Genomic DNA, 9,153 nt, shown 5'->3' with positions numbered 1-9,153 from the left:
TTTCCAGCCACCGTTATGAGTAGGAACCGCTTCGAGTTACTACTGCAATACCTACACTTTAGCGACAATTTATCTGTCGACAGAAACGATCGTATTGCCAAAATAAGACCTTTAATCGATGCTCTCAATGCTACTTTCCAGAAATATTATTCGCCTAAAGAAGATGTTTGTGTGGATGAAAGCCAAGTACCTTTCAGAGGTCGAATAATATTCAGGCAATACAATAAAAGTAAGCGACACAAGTATGGCATGAAGCTATTTAAGTTATGTACTGTTCCCGGATATACTTGCAAACTTAATTTGTATAGTGGGAAAAACATTGACGCAATAAATACTACGCCAACAAATTTGGTGATGGCACTATGTGAAAATATATTTGACAAAGGACACACGCTAGCAACTGATAATTGGTACACTAGCTTGCAACTGGCTTATCGGTTATTGGAGAAGCAAACCCATTTAATTGGCACATTGCGAAAAAACAGAAGAGGATTGCCTAAGGCTGTTGTTGATTCGAAACTGCAAAAAGGTGAAACAATGGCTATGGAGAATGAAGATGGAGTAACAGTGCTTAAATGGAAAGATAAGAGGGACGTGCTTATGCTGTCGACAAAGCATTCCGACAAAATTGCTGTGGTGGTGAAAAAAGGCAAACAGATTCGTAAACCAAAAGTTATTTTGGATTATAATAAATCGAAAGGGTCTGTAGACATGAGTGACCAGATGGGTGCCTATTCTTCGCCATTGCGGAAAACCGTAAAATGGTATAGAAAATTGGCAATAGAACTACTTCTAAATACGGCAGTTTTTTTTTTTTTTTATGATTGAAGGATTACTGGTGGCCCGGAGGCCTTTCCAGTTTCACCAGGACAGGTGGGCGAGCAAAGGCTCAGCCAGGAGGGGTGGGATTTGCTAACAGCTACCCGAGCGCCTCCGAAGGAGACCTAACAACTCAAGAGTAGCTGCTTCGCGAATGAATCTACTACCGGATCGGAATCGCGACCCGCTGAGAAGATCCGGCCAGAAACTCAGCGAGCTGATTCATGGGTTAGGTTGCACGGCGAACTCTTTGTCGAGTTCGACGAGTACGGTTACCGAGGTCCCTAAGCCTGCTCCTAGAGCTGAAGGCGTCTAGTGCAAACGTTATTGGATCTGAGGGATCCGTAAGGACGTGTCTAGGGCGTCGACGGTGACTGGCTCCTGCATGATCAGGATTCGGGGAGTAGTCAGCGGCGGCTACGATAAGGCGATTATCATGACGCATAGCCTTATCGAAGTACCGTTCCGACGCTGACTTCATGTATTTCTGGATAGATTCGAGGCCCAGGTCGTCGTGTAGGTCAACGTTCCTCACGAACCACGGAGCTCCGACGGCTAACCTGCAAAAGCGGGATTGTAGAGATTGAAGGGTGTCTATGTGTGTGCGGGCCGCGTGAGCGAACACCACACTCGCGTAAGTCATGACGGGCCTTATGCAAGTTTTGTAAAGTGTCACCTTGTTCCGAAGGGACATTTTACTCCGCTTACAGATCATGGGGTAGAGTCTACCGAGAATAAACGCGGCACGGTCACGGACTGATTTTATATGCGGGCGGAATGTCATCGATGCATCCAGGGTAACGCCCAGGTACTTGACCTTCCTGGCCCAGGGTATGGATTGACTAAAGAGAGTAATCGGGGGTGTGAGATTCCTCCTCCTAATACGGGAGGAAATCCGTGTGGAGCTTACCCTCTGAAATAGCACCGCAGTACTTTTCGCTGGGTTGATGTCTATGCGCCATTTTCGGAACCACTGTCCTAGGGCTAGGGCTGCGCTCTGAAGCTTCTTCGCGATTAGGGACTTGTTTCTACTGGAATAGTAAACAGTCGTGTCGTCGGCGAATAAAGCTAAATGGGTCGGCGGCGACCGGGGAATATCGTTAACGAATAAGCTAAATAGGAGGGGTGAGAGGACAGAGCCTTGCGGGACTCCAGCTGTGAGAGGTCGTGGGGAGGAGCGGGTTCCCTCGACTCGATATCGAAAAGAGCGGTTCGACAAGAAGTCCCGTATGATGAGCACGAGACTATCCGGCACGCCCATGTTGAATAGTTTGAAAATCAAACCGTTGTGCCAGACTTTGTCGAACGCTTTTGCGACGTCGAAGAAGAGAGCTCCCGTGTATAACGGTTTTGGTCGATTAAGCCCCACAAGAATGTGCTCCGTGAGGCGGTGCACCTGTTGAACGCATGAGTGATTTGTACGGAATCCGAATTGTTCATCGATGAGAATGCCCTTGGATAAGACGAAGTCTCTGAGGCGTTTGTAGAGCAGACGCTCATACAGTTTGCCTAAAGACATGAGGAGGCTAATCGGGCGGTAGCTCGTCGGATGATTTTTTGGTTTACCGGGTTTATGTATGCCGATAACGTCCGCTTCTTTCCACACCGCGGGAAAGATACAGTTCGCCATAGCGGCATTGAAAATAGATGCCAACATCACGATGAGTTGGACGGGTAGAAGTTTAATAACGCGGTTGGATATACCGTCGGAACCGGGAGCCTTGCGAGGACGTAGGTCTTTGATCAAGTCTTTAACTTCCATCGGGGTGACGGGTGGTAACGCGTCCGAGGGTGGCAAGGAGACTCTGCGTTCTACCTCACTGTCTACTAATTCTACATGAACAGGGTCCACGGATTGAGTGCTGGGCGTGCACTGGGTTTGCAATGTATCGGCCAGCAGCTCTGCTTTTTCATCATCATCGAACGCCGCGAGTCGGCCTGTGGGGCCTACGAGGGGGGGCATAGTTACTACCGTATCCGATTTGAGAGTACGAGCTAAGCGGTAGTAAGACCTTTGAGAGGGCGCGAGTCTTTCTAAGAAATCAGACCATCTGGCATCTCGGACTTCGGCGATGCGAGACTTTACGTCGCGTTGTAGGGCACGCATTCGAATTCGATTTTCCGCGGTAGGATACCTGTCGTAGGCGCGTATCGAGGCGTTCTTAGCTCTAAGACGGCAGTTGTAAATGCTTGGGTCATGTACAATGAAAATAAGCAGAGCAAATCTTCAATTGTCGACTTCAGGAGGGCTCTCATAAATTATTTGACTCGGCCAGCAGATTCCCAAGAAATAATTATCAATGAAAGACCTAAAAGACTCAAGCATATTCTAAAATTAAAGGAAGGAAAAGTAAGAGACGCGTCGTTTTTGCGTGCAATGTTATAAAGATTCAGTACAGGAATTTGGTCGTAAAGTAGCTAAGAATAAAGCTAAGAAAGTGAGTACGTACTGTGTGCAATGTAAGGGGGAGCCTCACTTTTGTCTAAAATGTTTCAATTATGTCCATCGCTAATATGTTGATGCTATAAAAGGTTTCTTATCTCATATTTTACAGCATGTTTTGTCAAATATTATGGCTAATTATTTATATTTCTAATGGTTGTTTGTAATTATGCTTACTAATGAGAACTTTATTTTATTTTTCAGTAAAACTGATTTTTATGTTTGTATTTCATTAAAAAATAAAGACTGCTAATTTTCGTTTAAATAATAAAGACTAATTTGAATTATATATCCTGAATTTTTATTTAGGTTACTTTTTTCGCTATCTTTCATTTTTTCAATTCCTTACAAGGTATGTTTGTCCCACTGCGCAGTATAGTTCTACAGCGCCGTGCCGGTCACGGAGTACGAATAAAGTAACAGTCAGTATGGCCGGCGGCGAGAAAAAGTAGTTTGAATATGACTATACGTTGAGGTCACCGGTGACCCCCATGGCGCTATGATAAAGGAAGGGTGAGGTCACCGGTGACCCCATGGCGTTTAGCGTGTTAAGACCAAACTCAATTGTGGTGATGGATAATGCACCTTACTACTCCCGAAAATTGGAAACGGCACCAAAAATGAGCTGGAAAAAAGCTGCCATTCAATATTGGCTTTTAAATAAAAATATTCATTACGAACCAGATATGGTTAAAGCTACGCTTTTTCTGAACTGTTTCCACATAACGAGTCTTCTAATAAGTACGCTGTAGACGAAATGGCAGCACAACATGGGATCACGGTTTTAAGACTGCCCCCTTACCATTGCGAACTAAACCCTATCGAATTGATATGGGCGCAGATAAAGGGGCATGTAGCTCGAAATAATAAAACCTTCAAATTGACAGACGTGAGAAATTTATTTCAGGAAGGCATTAAAAAAATTACGGCTACCGAATGGTCTAAATGCGTATCCCATGTTGTCAAAGAAGAGGAAAAAATGAGTAGGTTAGATGTGTTAATTGACAATATCACAGACATATTTATAATAAATGTTACAGAAAGTGACAGCGATAGCGATAGCGATGACGGCGACAATTTATAAAATAAAATATTACCATAATACATCTATCTGTTTTATTTCTCATGTTCTTTCATGATCACATTTATTTATTTATTTCACACACAATTATTAAAGAAAACTCTCAGATCGTTAATTAATCGGTTCAGAAATATTTAATTTCCTGATATGTTTAGTTTACGAGAATAAAATTATAAACGAGAAAAATCGATCCGGAAATATTCCATTTCCATATCGAATAATTTCACAACGTCACTATTTAGTACTTGTCATAACATTGCAACACTGAAATTGTCAAATCTGGAATCGAATTAAAATTCCGACTTTAGTTGTTTTATTAAATATTTCTGTCAGTATTTATACCTAAAATTGGAACAAAATCTAAATCTGCATATTTGACTTAAACTAATTTACTATTTTCACACCTTTGCAGTTATTATTAGTATAAAATATAATAGCTTGGTCCTTTGTGATTCTAAACCTATAGCATAATGCACTGGTTTTGAACAATAAAGCAGTTTAATTACAGTTTTTCTAAAAAGTATCTTCTAGAATTAAGGGGGAAGATAGACCTCTGCCAGACAAGGTTTTTTTTTCCATTATGGCGGCCGCCAGATAATATAGCTGACCGGACCGGGACGCTGCCATACGAAAGTTTATTTAGTATTACTTTGATTTTAAAACTTCTACTTCATACATTTTTAATAGTTTTCTATTTACAGAACACGAGGTCAAGACGAATACTTGCTTTAGTTCCACCGGAAAATGCAGCATCTGATTTTAGTGGAGCCTCAAGTTCCGAAAATGTTGATGAAGAAGAAATAATGGTCATCAATCAATGTCGAATTTCAGAGTCATCTGAAGCATGTTGTCTGCGCTACGAACATACTCAATTTTATTTGTAGCTATTTAAAAACATCGCATATCTCTGAAGTTTATTCGCAGAAACTTCTGGTATGCCTCGATAAGAGCCAAAAATCGATAAAGTGGCTTATGGTCTGTGCGTAAGATAAACGAAACCGTACTGCCACATAGGTACTGGTGGTAACGCCTAACTCCGAAAATAATGGCGGTTGCTTCCTTTTGGACCCGAGAATAACATTTCTCAGCAGCATTAAGGGTTCGCGACGCAAACGAGACCGGTCGCTCAGCTCCATTAGGTTCTATCTGCGACAAAATGGGCGAAGACCTGATGGTGACGCTATGATAGTTAAAATGATGATCGCGTTATGATTCAAACGAGCCAATACTTGATCTGACGCGAAATATTTTTTAATCGCGCTAAAAGCGTCCTCATGTTCCTGTTTCCAGCATCACTTATTTCTTTTTTTTAAAAGCTCATATAACGGCTTTAAAATTGCAGTTGCATTAGGAACAAAAAAAATTATAAGTTATATAACAAACAAAAGATAAAAATAGTGAGAACGGCTGGCTTAAAGCTTGTGGAGCCCGTAAGTTAGCTACCCGAAATAAGATCAAGCTATTGTTAAGCTAAACTCAATCGACGGAATCATCATTCGAGATTACTTGTTAGCCCTTTCCGCAGTGACCAAATCAACGTCAATGCACTTCATTTCTCGCATTTCCAACTCCAGAATCTGCATGTACTTGGACCCAAAACAAACAGTTGACGAATTGGTTGACGTCATTAAAAACCTTAAAGTGAAAGACCACGTATTGGAAATTTGGCCGCTTATAACAAGAAACAAACGTATCGTTTTATCCAACGTTTGCCCCATAATCCCGCACGATATCTTAAAGGAAAATTTAATGAAATGGGTATTAAAGTATTGACGACTCCCATAACGTTCATGATAGTAGGCATCCCGGACCCCGGTTTTTCACACATAATGAGCTTTAGGAGACAAGTATACGTTTCTCCTGAGCATGAAAAAAATTACCAGAATCGATGCAAATCAATTATGATGAAACCAATTATTGGAAATATATTACAAACAAAACTATGAAATGCTTTGTATGTAATGGAATAGCACTTTTGGCAAAATACTGTCCGCAAAGTAGTCAACAGGTTCATGGTACCAAATGCCCTAACAACTCCACGCAAGAAAATATAACTAACCTTAGGCCAACCAGACGAGATAATAAACGTAAACAAGCGGACCGTTACTGAGTTACATTGCGATAGCGAGGGATTATTATCTCTGTCCTTATCACTCGTACGCGCAGTTATGGCGTCAGTTGGTCGACAACAGCTGTCGTTGTGTGTTTCGTGGTACAGGAAAGCACTGAGTACCATGACATGGGGTAAATTGGGACAAACCTGCGGAAGATTCTCAAAGTACCTGTAGCACGGAATCTACCTAATTTTCTTTAAGGTAATATTTATCAATGTATAGAAGAAAAACCAAGTTAACTAACTATGGAAGTACTAAATATGAGTTAAGTTGGTCCCAAAAATTCATCAAATTAAATTGAAAATAGTGGTTGAAAAGTGCGTTTTAAAACAGCTTAAAGAACTTTTAAAAAAAGTAATATTATCGTTGTTTTTTCAATAAGAACACAGTTTATATAAGTTTTGAATACACCTGGAAATACCAAAACAAACGGTAAGTTGCAATATTCTTATTTTAAATACAATATTTCGACAAAATAAAAAATGTATATTTTTTCCTTTCTTTTTGGAGAAAATTGGGACGTTAAAACACAAACTTGGAACGCCAAAAGACAAAATAGGGATGGCTTGTTAGGGTTGTCACTCATATCTTATAATAGATTTTTTAGCCTATACTATCACTCAATTGCGTGATGTAAAGAAGGTTAATGTGTTTATCAGTTAGTTTATGTAAGTATTATAGATAAAAGAAAAGTATATATATAATTACTTTTTTTTCAAGTTCATTCCTGTTTGGATTGCGTTCAAAGTGATACATATTTTTGATTTTTGCTGTTGATTACTGTGAGTACTTAGTTGTTGATTTTAATTATGGAATCACAGCTGGCGGCTCTAAAATGAATTCACCACGCAAAAAGCGTCAAAAGGTAAGTTAATTTATTAATTCATTTGTACTTGAACCACTACCATAATTTTGATTTTTAAAGTTCCGTACCAAAAAAGATTCTTTTTTATATAATAAGTAATAAGAAAATAGTCTAAAATTTACCATTCCTCACCATTTTTATTTTATTTACAGCGGACGTATTTTATATCGAATGAAAAAGGAATGGTCGTTAATGTGCACAAATACGTGAAGCAAACTTGGCCTACAGATGAATATCCGTAAAAAACACGTATAATGGAGAAAACAGCGAGCATTTTGGGCATCGGTGTCGCTTCCGTATATAGAATAATAAAAGAATATGCAACAACTGGGAATGTACAAAGCCCATCAACAACCAAAAAAAGGCTCACATTCTCGGAAAAAGTGGACGAGTTTGATAAACAGGCCATACGAAAGAAAGTTCATAGCTTTTATCTGAAAAGCGACCTACCTACATTAAAAAAAGTACTCCAAGCTGTCAATGATGATGAAGAATTACCTAACTTTAAGAGATCGACATTTCAGAAAATACTTAAACATTTAAAATTTAAGTATATAAAACGACAAAGAAACAATGCTTTAATAGACAGAGACGGTATTGTACTATGGCGAATGAATTACTTAAGAAAGATTAAAAAATACCGAACGGACAATCTATATGGATGAAACATGGGTGAATGCAGGTTTGTTATAGTTATATAATTGTGCCTTTATTATACATATCTTCACGTCCGTTATCCCAAATCGGGGTGGACAGAGCCACAAGTTGCCAAAGGCAAACTTGCAGCCACCTTCGGTATCATTGTCCTAAGATGGAAATGATGAACCATATGGTGACAGGTTACCAGCTCATCGCCCATGTAGTAGTCCATCACGTTTAGGAGGGATACTATCCCTTAGTCGGCTTTTACGACATGCCCAGGATGAGAAGCAGCTGAACGCATTCTATGTTGTTAATCTCCCAGTTCAGCAGAGGAGCCTTTATTATGTTAGTAAATACTAGCTCTTGCCCTTACTTTAACTCTTGGTGATAACTGCCTCCGTAGTTTTATTTAATTAGAATATTCGGCAGTGCATATCATTGATAATGTAAAACTGATTATTTCGTTTTCAGGGCACACTGTTTCAAAAACTTACGTGGACACCACAATAACTTCAAAACGGCAAGCTTTTATTGAGGGACTGAGTACGGGTGCAAAGAACCCTACTTCAAAGGACAGACGACTGATTGTGGTGCATATGGGAAATGAAAAAGGTTTCATAGAGGGGGCTGATGATGTATTTGAGTCAAAAAAGACAAGTGATTAACACGAGTCAATGGACGCGAACCGCTTTGAGCAGTGGTTTGAGAATATTTTACCAAAACTTGGTGAAAATGCGGTAGTGGTACGGGACAATGCTCCTTACCACTCAAGACGCCAAGAAAAAACATCCACCACAGCATGGAGAAAAGCAAGTATTCAAGAATGGCTGCGTAATAAAGATCTGAGCTATGATGAAAAAGACGTAAAGGCAGAACTTTTAAAGAAAGTGAATGACGTAAAAGCGAACTACCAAAGTTATGCTGTGGATGAGCTTGCAAAAAAATTTAAGGTGGAAGTCCTAAGACTGCCTGCCACCTTATCATTGCGAGCTCAATCCCATTGAACTCGTATGGGCTGACATAAAGGGACACGTAGCTCACAATAATACTACATTTAAATTTGAAGATATGAAAAAACTGCTACAAGAGGGTATCCAACGTACCTCCTGGCCACCCCTCCACAGGGTCGGCCTTCAGATAGCCCAGGATGGCTGCGCGTGGGCTGGGTTGTGGCCCACGTGCAACTGCA

The 9,153-nt window shown here is 40.2% G+C and overlaps 1 pseudogene; it reads left to right on the top strand.

The window, feature by feature from the left end:
• The first annotated feature begins 7,292 nt into the window (after positions 1 to 7,292).
• On the top strand, positions 7,293 to 9,036 carry LOC149503564 (uncharacterized; annotated as a pseudogene).
• Positions 9,037 to 9,153: the final 117 nt, after the last annotated feature.

Source organism: Bombyx mandarina, chromosome 01 (assembly GCF_030267445.1).
Source record: "Bombyx mandarina strain Sakado chromosome 01, ASM3026744v2".
In the NCBI taxonomy this organism is placed as follows: domain Eukaryota; kingdom Metazoa; phylum Arthropoda; class Insecta; order Lepidoptera; family Bombycidae; genus Bombyx; species Bombyx mandarina.
Note: the sequence above shows the minus strand (reverse complement) of the source record. Positions and strands in the feature narration are given on the sequence as shown.